Here is a 24104-nt window from a genome sequence, read left to right as displayed (position 1 = left end):
TTACTAAAGTACACTCATACATTATTCCAACATACTCCATGATTCGTTTGAAGTGATAGATCGTCTTGTTAGTGTTATGTTTTACACTGTGTACGTGATCGATTGTTAGATAAATGTGGGTAGTTACCCATTTCTGATTTTCGGGAGCTGTTGGCCACTCATTGTCCTTGGCGAACTGCAGTTCCACAGCATTCTTTCCGAGCAGATTTTCATTCTCCTTCATACCTTTTCACATACTTAGTAAAGTTAAAGACTATCATTTTTCACGTATCAAAGCTGCGTGAGACTGCACGGCTGAATTAGGCACAAGTGACTTGTAAACGCTGGTCAAGTACACTCGATTTGACCGACGTCTATAACCGACGAGGTAGAACAGCGATAGGTCGTTTCTTTATACCGGAAGTTTTCGCCTTCAATTGCTGATGAAGTCCATCCCAAATTTAAACAGCAGTTGTGTTCGAACCCGGAACCCAGGACATTTTTTATTAACAGTCTAAGCCAATCGTGGTCTAGGCATACCATCTTTGACCAGTAATCAAAACATCATTGGTCACACTTTCGTATCCCGCCATTGCTTAAATTTTGAAAAAAAATCATGAGCAATGTCGGTCAAGGACCACCGGCATAAGAAGTCTCCCTCATTATGCCAGCGTTGTTGTTGCACAGGGTGGGGGAGCAGGCGGAGATTCAGGACACAGTCTTGCCCTTGGGATAGGTAACTGCTCCTAAAAGGCGGAAGAATGAGCAATGATCAACGGGATGAGGAGCAGAACTCAATGGAAACCACAACCTTACAGACACATGTTGAGAACGTGTGGGTGCTATTCTGTCATTCTGCGCAACGGATTAATCTGAGATGGACCCTTTACCCTGTGGCTCCGGCAAGAAGCAATTTCTACCCCCAAAGTACTATAGAAGTCAGACAGACGCTCCTAACGTTCTAAAGAGAAATGCCTGAGAAACTTTCAGCAATAAATATCTTCTGGAGTCGTCCGCTGTAAGGAAATGACACAAAAAATTCACAAAATTTCTTACGTAACTAGTGGGATACTTTGGTACTGGAGTAGTGCTAGTTAGTGTAAGAAAAACATGAAACTATCGAAAATTATAATTTATTTAGCAAAAATTCTGACAAATCGCAATGGCACTTTTAGTTATGAACTAAAGGAGTTATTTCCGGGCTATTTTCAGAATGTGAAGTTACCTCCTAAGGGTAGTATTCGCTACTGAAATTTTTATACAAAGTTTAAGATTGTCATTGACTTGGCAGAATGGCTGAGAGCTGTGCCTACTCAACTTGAATAAATATCCGTTAGAATGTTGCTAGGTACAGTCGAGGCTGTCTCGTGTGAAATGCAGTGAAGTGTGCTGTTGTGAAGAAAATATGGGGCTCGCAAGAGCTGTAGCGCACAATACCGTAAGCTGAGGTGACTGCTGTCTGAGCTGCTCGCTGCTGACAAATAAGATAACTCTCGTTCTATCTGGATTGACCTTCGCCAATCAAACTCTCCCTACGCCTTGATTAAGTCAAGGACTCTCATTCGCCCCTAGTCTAGCTATTGGCGTGGTACACAGGTCAGATAACCAGTCCACCGTGATGTCACTCAAAGATTAGCTCACAGGCGTTTAACTATAACTCTGTCTGTTCAAACCGCACAATAAGTGTGGCGGCCAATACAGTGAACAACACTTAATCGCAAGGACTCAATATATAATTGTACTTCGATTCGCTCTCGACAGAGGTGCTATCCCAGTGAAGTACTCAGTAGAGACTTATTCTTCGCTCTTTGAGTGCACGTACGAGCGCACACACTCTCGTTACGTGTTCTCGTTCCAAGAGCGACAACGGAATGGCCCCTCTCCACAACAGACATGAAGGGTTATATCTTTCGGTCTCTTCCATTACTCTTTCAGCTCAAGGCGTCAGGAATATCGCCTGCCAATCATCATTGCTCTTCTAAAACGGGAGAATGACGTTTCGTTTAAGAAGACCAATCTGGAAATTTGTAGTATCGGCGTTTGGCGTTTGCTGTCTCACTGTGAAAACCTCTGAAACTGTGTGCTGTATTTGTAAAGAACACATGGGCTGGACACTCCTACACAATGTAGCGGAATTTGCTTTTAAGCCAAGCACGGGGTCGTTCTCCCTTTCACTCGGGCAAATGCTGTCTGCTCTACGAGCAGTCGCCGGCTGATGAAGAAAGGTTGACTCGTCCTCTGAAGGGACCGGCCTCCTGTCGTGCGGTTTGCCTCTCCCGAACTAAAAGCATTTGTGACTGTCGTGTCTTGAATGTGTGTGTGTATGCCAGCCTCGAGTATTTCAATCTTTGTGTGCATTTGCGATTTACTTGTTATTTACATGAATTCATACAACAATGACTTTATCTTATCGAGTTTGGGTTCGAATGAAGCGTCTTGATGTGCGGAATATGATTGTGAGGGCGGAATATGTAAGCAATGAAGGTCAGGAGAGTATGACATAACGTGTATCCACAGACCATGCAGCTTGTCATTGGAAGAGTGTCATGATGATCTCTCCAATGGCGAAAAAATCTCGAACCAGTCCCCCATTCGGAGATCTGGGAGGAGCTGCCAAGCGGAAGGTGGCCATGAGAAAAATATCGAATAAGCAACAAAAAATAACGTCAAGTGTCTCGGGGCCTGGAATGTCAGAAGTTCAAACTTGATAGGAAAGCTAGAAAATGTATAAAAGGAAATGCTACGGCTTAATTCAGATATAGTGAGTATCAGTGAACTGACATGGAAGAAAGGCAAGTATATCTGTTCACATGAGTGTAGGGCAATATCAATAGCGGCAGAAAATGGAATAATGGGAGTATGTTATAAACAGGCATTTAGTGCAGACAGTGAGTTGCTGTGAACAGGTCTGATCTCATCAGAATCGACAGAAGAACCAGCAGTTGGGATATAAATGCTAACACAACAACAATAGTTCAGGTATAGATGCCGACGTCGCAAGCCGAAGATAAAGGAATCGAGAAAGTATATGACGGTACTAGACAGGTGACTCAGTATGTATAGTGAGATGGAAATATAAGTCATTGGGATGCGGTTGTATAGGAAGAAGTAAAAGAAAGAGTTGTAGAAGAAGATGGACTTGGAAATAGGAATAAGAGAGGATAAAGATTAGTTGAGTTCCGCAATAAATTTCAGAAAGATATAGCTAATATTCTGTTCAAGAAGCGCAAAAGCCGAAGTTGAACTTGTAAAAGGTCGGTTGATATGGGAAGATTTCAGATTCCTAAATTAGGTATTGGATTGTAAGGCGTACCCATGAGAAGATAAATATCCAAACCCCATCTTACGAATGATCTAGAGTAGTTTGAAGTTTAAGTGACTAGTTAGGACAAAAATGTGCCAAATAATGAGGAATGAAAAGATACGGTTGAAGTTCTCTCAGTCTATAGATACTGCAATATGAATAGATCAGTAGGCAGTTGCATTGAAGGTAAATGGACATCTCTACAAAGGGGCATTACAGAAGTTGGAAGGAAAAATATAGGTATAAGGAAGGTAATTGTTAGGAAACCGTGGGCAACAGAAGAAATACTTCAGCTGATCGACGAAGAAGGAAGTACAAAAATGTTCAGGGAAATTCTGGAAATACAGATATAAGTCAGTTAGGAACGTAATAAATAGGAGGTGCAGGCATGCTAACGCGAAATGGCTGCATGAAAAATCTTAAGAAACCGAAAAGTTATGATTGTCGGAAGGACTGATCCAGCGTACAGGGACGTCAAAATAACCTTCGGTGGAAGTAATAGCGAGGACGGTATGATCAAGAGTGAAATGGTAATACAGAGGTGAAGCGTATAGGTGTAAAGAGTACGTTGAATGCCTCTGCGTCAGGGAGGTCTTCGATGTGATACAAGAAGAAACAGGAATCGATAGATACTCGTTTCGATTAGATTCAGAATTTGAAAGAGCTGTGAAGAACTTAACCTCAAATAGGAACGGATAAGTGACAGCCCATCAGAATTTCTGAAATCATTGGAGGAAGTCGCAACAAAACGGATATTCACGTTGGTATGTAGAATGTATGAGACTGTCGATGTACCAACTGACTTTCGAGAAAACATCATCCATACAATTCTGCAACTAGCAACAGCCTAAAAGTGCGAGATTTATCGCACAGTGAGATTAACACCTCATACAGACCGTAACTAAAATAATATACAGAAGCCTGGAAAAGAAAAGAAACGATCAGTTAGAAGAAGCTCAATTCGGTTGTAGGATAGGTAAAGTCCCAGAGAGGCAGATCTGACGTTGCGGTTGATAATGCAAGTAAGGCTAAGGGAAAATCAAGACACTTTCATAGGCGGTATCATGGTGTCACTGGTAGCCAGACTATAAGCACACTTTAAGCCTGCTGCAATTAGACTGTTACCAATGGTCCCTGGTGACACACCAGGCAGATCACCTGCCGGGATTTCGTCCCTGAATGTTATTTGATGGCCCACCACTGTTCGCGCAATGTGTAGAGAATATTGTGTGTCTGTGCCGTACAGGTACCCAGGACCTGATCGAAAGGTAAGGAATACTGCACACACCACATTTGAAACCAGTGACATCTCATCCGATACACTGTGCCCAAAACGTGCACCAATCCGTTGACGCGTCCATGCAGCTTCCCACTGGCTCACCATGTGACATCTTTCAAATGGGTGAAGCTATTCGTATGGAGTATGTACACATTGGTGAGGCGTGGTTGTATCCTAGAATTAATGCTGCGAAAACTGTTCACCTCTAAACTTATCACAGTTACCGCTTGCAGACTCGAAACAGAGGGTGCATAGTGAGGCCGCTAGAGCGCAGCCTGACCACTGATTATAGTAACAAATGATTCACTAACACTATAATCGTTAATATTAACATAACGTATCCTGTTGTCACTGAACACTCTTGGAAGGTGTATGTGCTTAAAGTTCTACAACATCCAATCTCTCTATTTCTGTTTCAGTTTACGGGTCCCCTGTGATACATTGTGATATATTGCACCCAATACTTTTTTTTTGTTATCTGCGTAACGTGTTCTTCTTCGTCGCCTTTTCCCGGCCCGGTTATCTTTCACCCTTCCCTTCTGCGTGTCTCCCTTATGAGGTCGTATAACGACGTACTTTCCGGGGTAATATCGCTCTTGCCTCAGGCTTGAATACGTATCGCGTCTAGATGACGCCGGACTAGGGCGATCTAAAGCGTTTCACTTTGAACATGTCCCAGATTATGCTTGCTTATAATGGTCTCACAAGCGGGAGAAATAATGTTCTAAAGTTTATTTTCGCTAATGAGCACGGTGTTTTGCACTTTTCAAAATGTGTTTAAGCATTAAAGATTTTTGTGTGTTTGGCTCACTAGACAAGTTAATCGCTACTGATACTTCGGTTGGGTAGATTGATTTGGGCTAAGCGATTAAAGAGACAGGTAATCGGTCCCAACGGATTAGAGAAGAATGGGAAAGGAAGTCGGCCGTGCCCTTTCATGGAATCATCCCGGAATTTGCATGAAGCGATTTACAGAAATTACAGAAAACCTAAACCAAGAGCATTTGAACTGTCATCCTCTCGTATGCAAGGTCAGTGTGCTAACCACTGCGCTATATCGCTGGTTGCTTTCGTTTGGAGCATAGGTATTTGTACCAAGTAACTACAATTCGGTATGAGACAACAAAAACACTTTAATTTGCCGTATACCACAGGAACGAAAGGCATTTTGTTGAATGTATCTGAATGAAACATGGTAAGCACAATGGCTGGAGAAGTTTGTAGGGAATATCACATAGTCATCGACGTTATGCACTTTCGTAACTTATATATGTGTGAGAAACTTAAAGAACAAAACTGATTTTCACGTGTTGTGTGACTGGCAACTAACATAGCTTGGAACATGCAAGCACAGATCTGCTACATTGAATAAGATGTTAACTGAGAGATATATACAATGAGAAATACACAAACGACACTTTATTCTAATAACGTCGTAGCTTGTGAAGCTTTCTTCTAAGTCAATAATTACATAATAGCTTATACTGGGATGGTCCCTGGACATTACAAAAGACTCTTACCTCAAGCTCGGGAATATGCTCCCTTGCTGGGCACGAGGTTTGTAGGGAGTTTCTGTGGTAAGGCATTCAATTCATCCGTTAGTGCGACTGACAACTGTTGGAGAGGCGTGGCGAGAGAGGTGGGTGCAATGGGGCAACATCCCTGGGGTCGAAACCCCATGGGGGGCCCAAGTCTCTCAGGGTTCGGATCTCCCACAATGCTAAGGTGGCGAAAATCTGACTGCTATTGTAAAACTAATTTTGTATCATACAATAAATAAAACAACACTACCCCCACACTAGCATTATCGATCTAGCTCTTCGTTTCACTTCTTCAGTTTTGTGAGACATATGGGTAGATCACATAACTAATGAGGAGGTATTGATTAGAATCGTGCACTAAAATCACGTTGTGGTAGACTCGAAAATGTGCTTTCTTTAAATTTGGCGGAAAGACCTACAAAAACATTTCCGCGATAAATATACATGACAACAGCTCTGAAACCTCTTTGCAATTTGGTATGTTTGCCAATAACATTCAAAGATAAGGCAATTCTGATTCCATTACAAGGTGATTTTACACGAAAAACGAATATACAGAAAATATTTTGCATTGAAGAGTAAACACAAAAACGTATTTCTATTTGTACATAGTCGTCCTCGAAGAAGCATGAAAATGAAATAATGTGACATGCTGCAGGTACACTACCCACGTTGATGCTCGGGAGTAAAGAGGCAATGTTCTTATTCGGCGAATGGCCATCTCACACCGGAACTCTCTCTCGTTACTTGATGTGACATTATTTCTTGGCCAAAGAGGCTTAAGCGTCAGAGGTTCAGCTCGGAAAATTGGTGATCCAAATAACGGAAATTTCCTTGGAATGTTAGAGCTGTTGAGTCACTATCATCCACATTGTGCTGAACACATGAGCATAGACCGACAAGCAGCTGAAAAGCGTTTACATGTGTGTTATATGTCACGTCATTCTATGAATGAACTTTTTTCTTACTGTTAGCTGGTATCAGGGGTGCCATCTTCGTATCGAGAGAAAATGAGGAGTATTATTCAATTATTTTGGTTGCAATTCCTGATTCAAGTCGTATTGAACGACAACATTTATCCTGCGTTATATTTACTTCAAGAATGCAATTGATAAATACTAAATAGATGATCGTCTCTTTAATTCGTAAATTATAAGCAGAAAACGGAATCTGCTGTTGCACATTTCATTCGATCAACATTTATGGAACAAGCAATTCGTAGCAGTGAATGCCGCTGACAAGGTTATGATAATCGGAATAATATTAGAGGGTCTTATAAAGGAACTCAGACATATTTCATTGTGAAATCCTGCTGCAAAATTTATGTTTGTGTGGTTGTCTTAGCATTATGCAGAGTACATGCAGTTGAGACTTGTCGTAAGGCAGATGCTTTTTTCCTAGTGATTCGGCTTCTTTACAACCTGTCCACAATAATGTGAAATAGTGGAACAGCGCGTTGGAAGTTTCTTATATTACGTGTCTGAAACTTGTTGGAGTGATCGGTTTGACGCTGCAATACCAATTTCAGCTCACTTGGAAAAGATTGCCGTTGGTGATGAAACTCTCAGTAAGTTAAATTTATCACTTGACACATGTTCTCCAGTACAGGGATTTTGGTTCTGTGATATCATTCAAGTGTTTAATCATGGCATCAGAAGTGGGGCAAAGAGGGTATGAAGAATATTTTGATATCAAATTGATGTGCTGTTTAATGAAATTGATATCAATGAATTTGATATCAAAAGAACCCTCATACCTACTCAAAATCTTGGTTCCAATTGACTATAGAAGCAAATTACTACAAGCCCGAAATACTACAACTAATGTTGAGGTAACACACCTTGGGAACTTATTAAATGACTTAAAATATCTTCGTGAAAATTGAGACGCCATTGTCCCCGATGTAACGTTGTTGCCAGTGCAATTAATATTGAACCTGAAGTTCCGGAGATGTGCACTAAGGACAGGAAATCGTATCATTATGAAAACAGGAACGAAATAACAGACCTGATTTCAGAAAATTTATTTAAGATAAATTCATTTTATGTTGTTACTGACAATATAGTTTGTAAATTGAAACTCTGCTATGAAACTGTGAATATTTTGGATGAAAAATTTTGGTTTTATGGGAATACTCAAAGATGATTGACAAGCAGGTCGCTGAGACGTGTGAGTTATTTATCAATGAATACCATAATGATGTCACAACAAATTTAGAAGACTAAATTAAATATTTAAAAATAATTCACACTTAAACCTTGAATGCATTGCTTTGGAAGCATGGGAACACTTTGAATAAGGTGCTCGAGCTTAAAATTTCAACTTACGCTTGCATGTTTAGCTTTACGCGTCTTTTACACTGTTCCTGTAATTGTAGCTGAAGCAGAAAGGTTATTCAGCACTCTGGCTCCTGTTAGAACTGTCTCAGATCAACTAGGTATCAACAGAATCTCACAGTTTCTGGGACCTGAATACAATTTCGCAAGACGCCTAGTCTTCGTGCTGTGGTTCAAATATTTGCTGAACGAATGGCTCGAGAAGCACTACTTGTAACGGAACTGAAATGATGGTAGCCTGCCAGTAATTTGGAGCCCGCACGTCGGAAATAGGCGTGCTGGCGTGAGACTGCCAAGGAGCGCACCCTGATGCCGTCTTTTGGCGAAACCGGGGAAAAAAGCGCGAGCTGACACTAGCGGGAACTTGCGGAAAGGCACCACCACGCTGTCAGACAATGCACTAAGCTCTTGGACTCAAATGTCTTCTTTTTCTTGTTAATTATAAGTTATTACTGTATAATTTAATGTTGTTATGCGCTAGTAGTAAATCATTATGTCTGGTATGAACTCCAGGGTAATAAATATAAAATTTCTTAAACATTAAATGATTTCGATGAAAATGTGGTAGGGGAAGGCCGCCACTCTAGGTGATACGAGCTTCGCTCGTGGTAGCTGGAGACACAGGGAGCGAACAACAGAACGGCCTGGGTAGTGGTGACGTGATCGGACGTGTGTAACTGTGCTCACGCAAATGTGATTGTGCAACGGCGAAGAGGCGAATATCATCGCCGTTTGTGGAGTAAAACGTGACGAATGGTTATCGAAGTCGTCTCTATGCCACTGGGGCTGATTGTAAGAGTTCCTGCGTCCAGATTTTATGGCGAACGTGCAGTAGCTTATACGAGTGCTACGGCTCGTGGTTCCAGCCGCCATTAAGGGCATGAGGCGTGAAGAGTTGCGTTATCCACGTACATCTCACCACCAGCACCGGCACGTCTACCCGAGGCAAGACTGCTTGTAGTTGTTAATTCGAACTTTATAGAAATGTGAAAAGAGAATACCAGTTGTTTTTTTTATGCAAGTACAGAGGATAGGATACAGTTATGAGTAAAATTACCTCGCATGTTGTTCATTGTAAAGTGTAGTAACCTCAAACACAGTAATGTGAAATCATACTGAGGCTACCATCGCCTCTTTCATTTACAATTCTTTTTGTTGTAGAATACATAAGCGTTAAGAATGTTGAAAAGAGCAATGGTCACACCAGAATGAGTCGCCATTTTATAGTTAACTTAAATTTTTCTGAGTAGCTTTTTAAGTAGAGTCACTTAAGTAATTCTATATCAATCGTTCAAAGACTAATATCCAAAATCGTTACATAAAGCTGAAGGATATAATTTTGTTAAACCAAGTTGTGTAAATAGTCTTGGTAGTAATTACCAAGTCAACGCACAGAAATTGAAAGAGTATTTGCTTTGTTGAATCACCTTGAATGATCAGTAATAGTAATATTCAAAATTAAGTTTAAATTAAACTCAAGCCGTTTCACTTTGAAACGAGCCAAACATTGATTTATTTTTTTGCTCCTTCAGAGCTGGCGACCGTAGTTATAGACCTTTTCAGGAGGATTTGACGGTAAGTCTGCTGCTCTCGTCGTGCTGATAGGATTATCCACCGCTGGTAGCAGTGATGGTTGGATACATAATCTCACTACCAAGTTAAGTGGGTCAGCTAGTCAGTGTTACCATGTGAACTGTAGGGCATTGTAGGCCGTGGATTGAACCCGTTCATTCATCACAGCTCTTGGGGAAATAGTCCGGTTAGGAGTGCGCTTTAATCATTAGGTAAATACTGGCGAGTAACGGTCAAAATGTACACGCAAGTGAATTTGATAGCTTAGCAAGGTCCAAGTAGCACATAGTTAATGTCGTGCAATGGCGAGGGTAGGAGTGGAGTAAAAGTGAACTGAGAGTGTGGCAGCTGTTCTGTATTCAAAAATGGTTCAAATGGCTGTGAGCACTATGGGACTCAGCTGCCGTGGTCATTAGTCCCCTAGAACTTAGATCTACTTAAACCTAACTAACACATCCATACCCGAGGCAGGATTCGAACCTGCGACCGTAGCAGTCTCACGGTTCCGGACTGCGCGCCTAGAACCGCGAGACCACCGCGGCCGGCCAGTATTCAAATAATAACAACTTGAATTCACTACTACCTCTTACCATTAGGACAGAGCTATTTACTGTTAAAATACTTAGCAGCAAGCGCAAAGGCGTGACAGCTACAAGTTCGTATTGGTGATATACATACGGAATTAGGAAGCGGGTCATTCCATCGGTGGAGGGGGTTGAAACAACCGAGCCAGTTGAGAGCATACCCCATTTACTGACGGAAAGATTCGGCGGTTCGGCCGCACACTGATGGTGTTACACACAAGACCCGTGCACGACTCACAGCCGTTTGCACGTGAGCGTGCTAATGCCGGTCTACTGAAATGCGTGGGCACGCCAGGGAACGAGCAGAGACAGGGCACTCCATGTGGCAGCGTTAACGACGCCAGACATTTCGTCAATGTACGAAACTGTTTAATACTTACCCTTTTGTTTTCAAGTGAAGCAAAGTAAAAATTAAACCAATTTAAAAAATGAAATTAAATGGAGCGTACTTACATTTTACAGTAACTCACTACTGAGTGGCATCTGAAGACAAACTTGTAAGTTTGTCAGTTCTATTAGTTTTCTCTCTCGCCGTGTAGATCATTATTGACATATCATCCAGTTACGTAGCTGTAATGGTCTTAGGCTCTTGATAACTGTCTTTGTCACTAATTTCTAAAAAAAAATTAATTACTCTTTTTTCGGTGTACAACTCCAGAAACCTTTCCTCATTCATTCATGATTCATAAAATTCGGGTGTTAATTATGAAAAATCGCCAGTGGAAAATAGAAGAAATGGACTACGAGCACTTTTAGCTTCGCTACATTCCAAATACTGTTGACCGTAATTTAACATTATGTAAGGTGTATCATAATAGCCATTGCTTGTTTTCGGAAACAACAGAGGTCACTAAATTAAACATTTTCATTCATGAAGCAATGTCCAGTAATATGTCATTTTGAACTGGCAAAGGGTTTAATGGAGCTGTATATAGTAACAAAAGTGTTGGCTGAAATGCACCGCAAAACAAGTGTGCAGTTTGGACTATCATTTTTGTACAGGTACATCACGTGGGTATGCTAGCAACTGTTTTCTTTCCGTGAAACTGTTAGAATTAAATTCAATGAAAATAAGAATGCAGAAACTGCGCTCTGAAAAAAGTTAGTTTCTGGAGGCTGAAGATTAAATTTTCAGTATCACTTTATTAATTAGGGAGCCTCTCTTTCCATATATTAGCAGATAAACAATGTTACGCATTTTACACGCGAAACTATGTTAACACATTTCATGAATATATTCTGTGACTCCTGGTAACAAACCCTTGGGTAGGTGCATAAGTTAGTTGCTTTTTTCCGTAACTTTAACGGAACAGATAACCATAAGAGAGGTTTTAGTCATAAAAGATACTCTGTTGTCCAAAACGAAAACAACAAACTGTTATTTTAATTCACGATATAATCACGCAAACTGTCGACAGATGTCCGTACGATCAAGTTCTGTACCGAACATGGTGGGAATTTGAGGAGATGGGACCTGGATAAACTGAAGAAACCAGAGGTTGTAGAGAGTTTCAGAAAGGGCATAAAGGAACAATTGACAAAAATGGGGGAAAGAAATACAGTAGAAGAAGAATGGATAGCTTTGAGGGATGAAGTGGTGAAGGAAACAGAGGGTCAAGTAGGTAAAAAGACGAGGGCTAGTAGAAATCCTTGGGTGACAGAAGAAATACTGAATTTAATTGATGAAAGAAGAAAATATAAAAATGCAGTAAATGAAGCGGGCAAAGAAGAATACAGACGTCACAAAAATGACATCGACAGGAAGTGCAAAATGGCTAAGCAGGCATGGTTAGAGCACAAATGTAAGGATGTAGAGGCTTACCTCACTACTGGTAAGATAGATACTGCCTACAGGAAAATTAAACATACCTTTGGAGAAAAGAGAACCACTTCCATGAACATCAACAGCTCAGATGGAAACCCAGTTCTAAGCAAAGAAGAGAAAGCAGAAAGGTGGAAGGAGTATATAGAGGGACTATACAAGGGCGATGTTCTTGAGGACAATATTATGGAAATGGAAGAGGATGCAGATGAAGATGAAATGAGAGATATGATACTGCGTGAAGAATTTGACAGAGCACTGAATGACCTCAGTCGAAACAAGGCCCCGAGAGTAGGCAACATTCCATTAGAACACTGACAGCCTTCGGAGAGACAGTCCTGACAAAACTAAAAAAAAAAAAAATGGTTCAAATGGCTTTGAGCACTATGGGACTTAACATCTATGGTCATCAGTCCCCTAGAACTTAGAACTACTTAAACCTAACTAACCTAAGGACATCACAAAGCACCCAGCCATCATGAGGCAGAGAAAATCCTTGACCCCGCCGGGAATCGAGCCCGGTAACCCGGGCGTAGGAAGCGAGAACGACTGACAAAACTACCATCTGGTCAGCAAAATGTATGAGACCGGCGAAATAACCTCAGACATCAAGCAGAATATAATAATTTCAATCCCAAAGAAAGCAGGCGTTGACAGGTGTGAAAATTACCGAACTGTCAGGTTAATAAGTCACGGCGGCAAAATACTAACGCGAATTCTGTACAAACGAATGGAAAAACTGGTAGAAGCCGACCTCGGGAAAGATCAGTTTGGATTCTGTAGAAATACGGGAACACGTGAGGCAATACTGACCCTACGACTTATCTTAGAAGCTAGATTAAGAAAAGGCAAACCTACGTTTCTAGCATTTGTAGACTTAGAGAAAGCTTTTGACAATGGTGACTGGAATACTCTTTTTCAAATTCTGAAGATGGCAGGGGTAAAATATAGGGAGCGAAAGGCTATTTACAATTTGTACAGAAACTAGATGGCAGTTACAAGAGTCGAGGGACATGAAAGGAAAGCAGTCGTTGGGAACGCGTGTGAGACAAAGCTTTAGCCTCTCCACGATGTTATTCAATCTGTATATTGAGCAAGCAATAAAGGAAACAAAAGAAAAATACTGAATAGGTATTAAAATCCATGGAGAAGAAATAAAAACTTTAAAGTTCGCTGATGACATTGTAATTCTGTCAGAGACAGCCAAGGACTTGGAAGAGCAGTTGAACGGAATGGACAGTGTCTTGAAGAGAGGATATAAGAAGAACATCTACAAAAGCAAAACGAGAATAATGGAATGTAGTCGAATTAAGTCGGGCGATTCTGAGGGGATTAGATTAGGAAATGAGACACTTAAAGTAGTAAATGAGTTCTGCTATTTGGGGAGCAAAGTAACTGATGATGGTCGAAGTAGAGAGGATATAAAATGTAGACTGGCAAAGGCAAGGAAAGCGTTTCTGAAGAAGAGAATTTTTTTTTTAACATCGAGTGTAGATTTAAATGTCAGGAAGTCGTTTCTGAAAGTATTTGTATGAAGTGAAGCCATGTATGGAAATGAAACATGGACGATTAGTAGTTTGGACAAGAAAAGAATAGAAGCCTTTCAAATGTGGTGCTACAGAAGAATGCTGAAGGTTAGATGGGTAGATCGCGTAACTAATGAGGAAGTATTGAATAGGATTGGGGAGAAGAGGTGTTTGTGGCACAACTTGACAAGAAGAAGGGATCGGTTGGTAGGACATGTTCCGAGGCATCAAGGAATCACCAATTTAGTAGTGGAGGGCAGCGTGGAGGGTAAAAATCGTAGAGGGAGACCAAGAGATGAATACACTAAATAGATTCAGAAGGATGTAGGCTGCAGTACGTATTGGGAGATGATGAAGCTTGCACAGGATAGAGTAGCTTGGAGAGCTGCATCAGGATTGAAGACCACAACACCAACAACCGAACATGGCATTCCGGGCAACAGACAACCACGCAAACGATGACATCAGGGTGCCTATTAAAGAGAGTAGATCCGTATCCACAATCGCTGCTTACATAGTCAAGGACTGTGGAGCACGCAGAGAGGAGACGCCTACCTGGTTCTCTGCGGTGGATGGCCTAGGAAGGGTGGAAGCAGAGCAGTCAAAAAACTGACGTGGCCCGCTGGCTTAATGTGAATCGCTCTGCTGTTTTCCGGGTGTGGCGACAGTTTACAGAAACTGGGACTGTACGCCGAAGGCAAGGGCACGGCCGACGACGTGTGGCATCAGAGAGAAAGGACCATTTTTTTGGCTGTAACGGCAAGACGGCTCCCCTTAGTACAGCACGGCTACTGCGATCTGACTTCGCAGCAATCACTGGACGCGTTTTATCGTGCAAACTGTGTACAGAAGCCCAAGTGTTTCTGGCTTCCTCCGAAGCTGTCACCCCTCTACTAAACTCAGATAGAAGAATATGTCGGGAGGGTTCCGATTTTTCCAGCTGGCAGTCCGCAGCTACACTCACTACTTCCAAATGGCGAATTAACAACATGTAAATTCATATAGCAACAGTGAACTACAAAGGGAAAATGATAATCGATAGAGAAACCCATAGCAGCAGGAATACCAACATGCAGAACAAAAGCCCTACCAACTTATGCATAAATCCTGTAACTTCAGTAGTTCATTGCTTCCACGGTAAGATAAACAACTGTAACAAAAGCATCTAAAATCTGACTGATGAGCACTAGTTTTCGTGTGGAAAACGAAGCATTTGCAGGGCTTTGTTGCTGACCAGTGATGTTCATATTCCTGTCCTGTCCGATGTCACAAAATTTAGAACATTTACTCTGATATTCCTATATATATAAACTTTCTCCTCTGTGTCGAGACACGTCCTATTTCATACACTTCTAAATATAGTGCAATGACATGTCATTTACTCTAGCATTCCCATGTACTCTAATAAAGGACAACACTACACTGAAGTGCAACCGAAGCTAGTATTGTTAATAGTAGGTCGGTGATACACTTGTGTATACTAGCGTACACTCTGTTTCAATGTATTGCACGATGAACTCTGATTCCGTCGGCAATAACTTGTGCAACGTATACTACTCTAGTATAAACCAACTGAAAAACATCGTCCTGCCGGAGCACAAAGAAGGTAAAAATGTCCTTCTTTAAAAGGCTGAGAGGTAATGCGGAACCACCTGCTTGATTCCTCATACCACCTTCATCACAAAAAATTTAGGCATGCCAACATATTTGCGCTCTTATAACATACAATATTGTAATCAACTTATGTAGTCTTTCCTTGTAGTTAAGCCTTCTCGCTCTCACTGCCACTGTCTATATCTCTCTTCAAGTGTCTCGTATTTCTCCCATTGATTTACGGCATATCTCACTGCCACTATATCCATTCTCACATCCTTAGACTACCCTCTTTTGCCTTTCTTTCCCACTGGGATTGTGTCCCACATACTTCGGCACCTCAAAAATGGGGATGGGAGTCCAAATAAATTTTCATCGATACCCACGAGTTAAAAATTTAGTTCCAAAATACACCCTCCCCTATGACTAAGTGTTGAAGGTCTGTCAGGCTTCTGCATGGTGCACACTCATCTCTTGTTTCGATTACCACTGTCTCCTCTCTATTTTCCTCCCACTGCTTTTTTTTTGTATTTTACTGGCACTATCTCCCACTGACCATCAGGACCTCCTCTCTCTTTGGTTGACACTGCCATTGTCTTAGTCGATGTGAATATCTCTCTCTCCCTCTCTCTCTCTCTCTCTCTCTCTATCACACTGACACTTTTTACTTTTTCTCTCCCACCATTACTGAGTCCTCTTTCCTTCTCTTCCACTGGCATTGTCTCCTCTCTGTTGCACCGTCAGTGTTCACTTTGCCACTCTCTTTTAGTACAAAAAGAGCGACCATGTTCGATTGCCAAAAATTTTTGACGGTGATGGCGGAATGAAAACTGAGGGAGCTGGAGACTTATTCAAAACGAATCCTGTAAGTCAGAAAAGTTTTCAGTTTACACACGTCTACACATTTATATACTTTGACATATATAAATAACACATAAGTATACATAAGGAATGTTTAACCGAAAGTCGTTTGCCTTAGGTTTCTTCTCAATACTTTACTCATAGATCACATTTCATCGAAAACGCACGGCTTATGAAGTTTATCATAAAAGAGTAAAAACGTTATTAGAAAAGTTTTACTAAATTTTCGGTCTTTCCAGTTTTACACAATTTTTGCCAGTCATTTTGAGTTATTTTCAGTCATACTAAGACCATTTTTAGTCCATTCTTTTGCTACTGCTATGCCTTCCTGGACATATCTGTATAGGCATGAAGTGCCTGTTATTCAGAGATAGTGCGTCATAAAGCATTAATGGTGGGCAAATGCTGACTAAAAACATAGTTTGGTGACGTGACATCGGAACCCTTACGATGACCGTAGAACCCTTGCCATGTGTCACAATTTCTATTAAAACTATATATATGCCTCAGACTAGATATTACGCTCATAAGTATGGCAACTTTGAACCCTGGATCTTGGTAACGGATAACAATATCGAAAAGAAGTTTCCAAGTTCCACAAGAATGTCACCTTGAACACATACTGTACAGGTTAACGACCTACCATTAACGGAAATTATCGATGCAGCCATCCCCCAATTGGTGCTTTTCATCTCCTAAAAAATATTAGTTTTTCTTGGTTTTCTCAGACATTGCCCATAACAGATGTTGCTTTTATAAGCCGCCGAAAGTCCATCCTAGGCCAAACTCAATGGAGAACAATGAACCGATTTTGCGCTTGTGCTTTAGGATGGCTACAATACGTTAGTTTCTCCGATAGATATACTAAAAGTCGCTAGGCCATTGGCCAACGGCAATCCAAAACAGTTGACCCCTTTTCTCTTGTTCAGTAAAGCCAGAGATATGGTCCCTTGAAAAACCGAATTTTTGAATGTGACTTTTTGGAGAGACCACAGTTCGTAGTAATTAATATCTTTTGGTCCCAATAGACGTGTTATGGGTCCTCTGCTGTTCCTGATCTACATAAACGATTTAGGAGAGAATCTGAATAGCAGTACCAGATATTTTGCAGATGATGCTGTCATTTACCGACGTGTAACTTCATCAGAAGATCAAAAACAGTTTGTAAAATGATTTAGATAAAACAAGTATATAGTTAGAAAAGTGGCAGTTGATTCTAATTAATGGAACGTTTGAAGTCATCTACAAGGGGACCAAAAAGAAGCAGCCAAATTTTTGTTTCACCATAAATCACACAAATCTAAAAGCTATAAATTCAGGGAAATACTTTGGGATCAAAGTTACAAATAATTTAACGCACAGATAATATTGTGTATAAAGCAAACCAAAAACTGCGATTTATTGGCAGTAAGCTGAGGAAATGCAAAAGGTCTACTAAAGAGAGTGCCTCCACTACACTTGTCTGTCCTCTTCAGGAATATTGGTGTGAATGTAGGTTCCTCATCAGATAGGACTGACGGAGAACATCGAAAAAGTTCAAAGAATGGCAGCTCATTTTGTGACATAGCGAAATAGGGGAGAGAGCGCCACTGGTATGATACATGAACTGGGGAGGCAATAATTAAAGCAAATGCGTTTTCGTTGCGGTAGGATTTTCTCGTGATATTTCAAACACCAGCTTTCTCCTCGTGGCACGAAAATAGTTTTCTGGTGCCAACCTACATAGGGAGAATAAAAAAAGGGAAATCAGAGCTTTCACAGGAAGATATAAGTGTTCCTTGGGCACATGTTTTGTTCGAGAGTGGAATGGTAGAGAAATACCTTGAAGGCGGTTCGATGAATCCTCTGCTAGCACATAACTGTGAACTGCATAGCAATCATGTAGATGTAGGTGTGGATTGGAGCACATTGGTATCGTGGACGAACCGATTGCATTTGTGAAGATTGATGTTTAATAAGAAGTTATATCTGTTCTCTGTTTAGCCCCAAGGAGCATTTTTTGTATATACATTATTTTGCGAATTGTCTTTAAATCACGTCAAACCTTCTTTAAAGTGCCAAAGTAACAGAATTGGGTTGTTATATTTAGAGATGTTATCTGGTCACACATCTGGCCCCAGGCACTGCCGCGGCTCTCAGCGGCTTCCTGCTGGAAGCACGTTGGCCCATGCCGACGTGCTGCAGTGCGTAAGATTTAAGTCCGGAACGGGCTAGCCAGTTCATTCGCTAAAAGCCTTTCCTTATTAAGAGCTAACCCAAGTGCGCTACTCAATGCAGTCGTACATCGGCATCCATAGCAACAAAGTCAGGACAGAACGCACCCTTCAAAAGTTTCATCATGGGAAAGGAGTACTATGTAGCAAAAAACGTTGACCAGAGAAGGTACTATCTTCCAAGACTGGAGATCAATAGGCCCATGCAAAATTAGGCCTCCCACGCCATAACATCTGGACCACCAGAACGATCGACAGTGCCAGACGCACTTTAGTATGGCGAGCGCATTTACTTACCACATCCAGCCGTTTGTAATACCAAGAGGACCATAATGAACTGCGGCGTGTTGAGTATAATTATTGGCTGAGTAAGTCATTCCTGTTTGTCTCATTCCATATTTCTTTCAGTTACTTGGATGTACATAATTTTCATTTAATAAATAATTAATTTTTCTAAATTCTACACTCTGAATAACATGAAACGGTAGGAATTCTTTAACAACAAATCTGAAAATCGGTTCGTCTATTTTGGCTCGTTTGGATGGAGGCCTTGTTCTTCATTCAAATAAGTAATCCAGAATTGAAATGGTAGAAATGGTGGATATTTCTTGCACAGATTGCTCATCATGATTCACAGGCACTGAATTGGCAGATTCCTGAACAGTTGAAACTTCCTGGCAGATTAAAACTGTGTGCCGGACCGAGACTCGAATTCTGGACCTTTCTCTTTCGCTGGCAAGTGCTCTACCATGTGAGGTATCCAGGCATGACTCACTACCCGTCCCCTCAGCTTAACTTTCGCCAGTACCTCGTCTCCTACCTTCAGCTCTCCTACGAAACTTGCAGAGCTTGCACTCCTGGAGGAGGGCGTGAGTTGCACTTTGCCAGCTCAGTTGGTAGAGCAGTTGCCCACGAAAGGCAAAGGTTCCGAGTTCGTGTCTCGTCAGGCACACAGTTTTAATCTGCCAGGAAGTTTCATATCAGCGCACTCTCCGCTGAAGAAAGAAAATTTCATTCCTGAACAGTTGCCTGTGAAGGCTGAAGTGGGTTCGTCACTGCCCAGATTCATAAGAACTGTTTTAGGACGAATTTCACTTAAATTACTTGTTGGATGCTTATGTCGAAAATGTCTGTTTAAGCAATAAGTTGAACTACTTTTAAACAACAACACTGCCGAGCAAAAGTTGCTGAAGACAGAGGAACAAAAACGAACGGAGCTGGCGACGGGAGTAAACTGCAGAAGCAAAGGATTCGCTACTGGGATTCCCACATTCCGTTAGTATGGGTAATGTACCCATCATGCTCATTTCCGTCCACACCAAAGAAATCATTGTGGATAATAGGTACATTGACTATAGACTCAAAATTCGAATAAACAACAAAATATAAGAAAAGAAAGTTGTCCCCCTAGGTATTTTGAAGCGTTACTATCAATCCACCATGCCTCCGAGCCATTCCTGTTCACCGTTGTGCCATTAGTAATCCGTCAATCACATTCTTTGCAATTATACCTACATCACTTTATGTATATGTCTAAAAACTGCTACTTGACGCGTTTTTGATTCTAAATGCTGTAGGTTTACTTGCGTTTTTTAATACGAATACTGCAAATGAACAGAGAAACGTATGTTGCAAGAGATGTGTAACTTAGCTGAATGTTTTCACACTTTCATTATTTGGAATGAGAATAATGTGCGTTATTTTATTGTTTGTTAGTTATTATAAAGCAGATATTACGCCATTTCGGAACAGGGCAGTCAATTAGAAACGAAGCTTTGTTTTCGGAAATCTCAAGCTTCATGCTGTTGTGTATCAAAACGATTTCGTCACTCTTGAAAGTGTTTCATGAAGTGGTATGTTATATGTGTTTCAGTATCTGTGACGACCCCGAATGTCAGAGACAAAGCGGAATGAAACGTCACATCCAAGCTCATGTGAACTGAAATAGCGTTCTTCTGAAACAACGATATAGTTTGTGCCTATAGCTCGAGATCGAATCTGGTCCCGTTACCCGAGGCAGAGCATAATGAAACACCACTGTTTCGAAAGAGTGAAACATAATCGTTTCGGAACACTGAAACATCTCGACGTATCCATACATTGAATGGAAACATAGAAACAGTGGCCAAGTCTACCTCACTGCATTCGGGGGGACGGCCACCACTCAGCGCATTTCGCCGCTGCCAAAGAATAATAATAATTACTACGCCACCCGATAGAGCGAACCAAAGCCATGCCTGTCAGTACGGTGAGACCCAGAAACGGATATTTGGAGCATACTGGACACAGTCTGAGGACAAGCAGCGCGCGCCTACCGAGCGAAGGTACAGAGTTTAGGGCCTGAGCTAGGAAACAAGAGCAAGTCTTGCAGACTACTGAATCATCCCAGTCCGCCATGCAGAATCGACGCTCTACACGTCTAACGAAAAATCCGACAAAAAACCACCCTTTCGCATGAATCAATTGGACAACGATTGGAATTCACGGTATCCAGTTTTATGGCTCTATTCGATAAGCTCGTTGATTGGAAAAATGCGTATGGGGCCTGAAGATGGCAAACTGAATTGCCGAAACTGGTTGCGTTCAAAACAAAATAAAGTAACCTATAGTACACGGCTATTGGTAAAGCTTATCTGATGGAGAAGTACGTTCCATCCGATGTCCCCTGGCTAAAATGGACCGACAGAGATTGAAAACAACAAATGTGACACAACAATACTGGGAGAATCTCAGCAGTCACCAACCGATCCCCGACCATCCCAGCAACTCAACAAGCTCAGTCCGACCGAGGGCAAGGCAGCCATTTTCCAACCAACGATTCATGTCATGAAACGGAATCTCTTAGCTATATGAAGACGAAGGTTTTCAAAAGGAACGCTCTAGACGTCACTCGAGACGAAACTCCACGCCTCCATAGAATTCGCAGGGAACCCACTAAAGTTTGATCTGAATATCCAGCCTAGAACTGCTATGTCGCAGTGGTACACCTATATCTATATATATACTCCGCAATCCACCATACGGTACGTGGCGGAGGGTACCTCGTACAACAACTAGCATCTTCTCTTCCTATTCCACTCCCAAACAGAACGAGGGAAATATGACTGCCCATATGCCTTGTACGAGCCCTAATATCTCTTATCTTACCTTTGTGGTCTTTCCGTAAAATGTAAGTTGGCGGCAGTAAAATTCTACTGCAGTCAGTCTCAAATGCTGGTTCTCTAAATTTCCTCAGTAGCGATTCACGAAAGAACGCCTCCTTTCCTCTACAGACTCCCACCCGAGTTCCTGAAGCATTTCCGTAACACTCGCGTGATGATCAAACCTACCAGTAACAAATCTAGTACCCCGCCTCAGAATTGCTTCTACGTCCTCGCTCAATCCGACCTGATGGGAATCCCAAACGCACGAGTAGTACTCAAGAATAGGTCTATTAGTGTTTTATAAGCGGTCTCCTTTACAGGTGAACCACATCTTCCCAAAATTCTACCAATGAACCGAAGACGACTATCCGCCTTCCACACAACTGCCATTACATCTTTGCACCACTTCATATCGCTCTGCAATGTTACCCCCAAATATTTAATCGATGTGACTGTGTCAAGCGCTACACTACTAATGGAGTATTCAAACATTACAGGATTCTTTTTCCTATTCATCAGCATTAATTAACATTTATCGATATTCAGACTTAACTGCCATTCTTTACACCAATCACAAATCCTGTCCAAGTTATCTTGTATCCTCCTGCAGTCACTCAACGACACCTTCCCGTACACCACAGCATCATCAGCAAACAGCCGCACATTGCTATCCAACCTACCCAAAAGATCATTTATGTAGACAGAAAACAACAGTGGACCTACCACACCTCCCTAGGGCACTCCATGTTTTCCCGTCAGAACACCGAAATTAAGAGCTGTCGGTATTGCTAGTACATGGATTGGTCACCTTCCGGTCCGCCGAGTGCTGTTGGCAAGCGGTGTGCGCTAAGCCCTTGTCAGGCCAATTGAGGAGCTACTTGACTGAGAAGTTGCAACACCGGTCACGAAAACTGATAACAACGGAGAGAGCGGTTCAAAATGGCTCTGAGCACAATGGGACCTACCTTCTGAGGTCATCAGTCAGCTAGAACGTAGAACTACTTAAACCTAACCAACCTATGGATATCAAAACATCCATGCCCGAGGCAGGATTCGAACCTGCGACAGTAGCGGTCACGCGGATCCAAACTGTAGCTCCTAGAACCGCTCGGCCACTTCGGCCGGTCCGAGAGAGCGGTGTGCTGTTCACATGCCCCAACGCATCCGCATCCTGCGCCACCCAGCCCTTTAGCGGCCAAGTGAGGAGCTGCTAGAAGTAGTGGCACCGGTCACGAAAACTGACAATGGTCGAGAGAGTGGTGTGCTGACCACATGCCATTCTTACCCGTGTCGCTTCTAGGCTGAGGATGACACTGCGGCCGCTCTGTACCGTTGGGCATTTGTCGCCAGTTCGGACTGTGTTTGTTAGGTCTTTTTTCGTTATCGCTGAAAATCTGGATCCACAAGGAAATTGCTAAGTATTTTCATACAGCACTAAAGCAGTTAAACCTTGCACAATTTGATACTGACAAGAATCTCAGAATGAGTAGTGTCAAACCCACACGCCACCAAACTGACTTTGTCACCAAACCGAAAACAAAGAAACCGGAAGCAATTAGTCGCCAAAGAGGAAGTCGAAGAGAAACTAAAGGTGTTGGGTACCAATTCATAAAACAGACGCACGTCGACTCACGAAATGACCTATCAACAAAATTCACGCCGTCTCTGATTATAAAGAAACCATAAACAAACTTCTTGCAAGCCACTTCAGGACGCGCTGCGTATTACATAATGTTGAACCATCCAACACACTACCTCGGCAGTCGACACAGTGCTAACAATGCAACAGTTTTCGGCTGCTATCGTTCCAAACTGCTCAGGAAGGCCGAAGCAAACGATCGTCGTTAAAAGAACAGCGAAGATCAAGTGCATTTATAAACCAACTTACCGCGTGCATGAATGCTCACAGACTAAAGCTTTCTGTTTGCCTTCACCACTGCACTACTCAAAATTCTTCCAAAACATAGATCCCTCATTACTTTTTGTTTCTGACTGATTTGATGCGTCCCCTATAACAACATTTTCATCTCAGAGCAGCACATCCTCAGTTATTTGCTGGATGTTTTCTAATCTGTATCCAGCTAGAGAGAGCTGTATAAAGCAAAAACTGAAGATGAAGTCATTAACTGGTGTATTAACAGATTAATATCATCCTGTCCCTTCTCCTTGTCAGTGTTTTTCACATATTCTTTTCCTCACCGATTATGTGCAGAACCTCCTCATTCCTTACCTTACCAGTCCACCTCCCGGGTTCGATTTCTGGCGGGGTCAGGGATTTTCTGTGCCTCGTGATGACTGGGTGTTGTGTGATGTCCTTAGGTTTGTTAGGTTTAAGTAGTTCTAAGTTCAAG

This window comes from Schistocerca gregaria, chromosome 5, assembly GCF_023897955.1.
Source record: "Schistocerca gregaria isolate iqSchGreg1 chromosome 5, iqSchGreg1.2, whole genome shotgun sequence".
In the NCBI taxonomy this organism is placed as follows: Eukaryota; Metazoa; Arthropoda; class Insecta; order Orthoptera; family Acrididae; genus Schistocerca; species Schistocerca gregaria.
Note: the sequence above shows the minus strand (reverse complement) of the source record.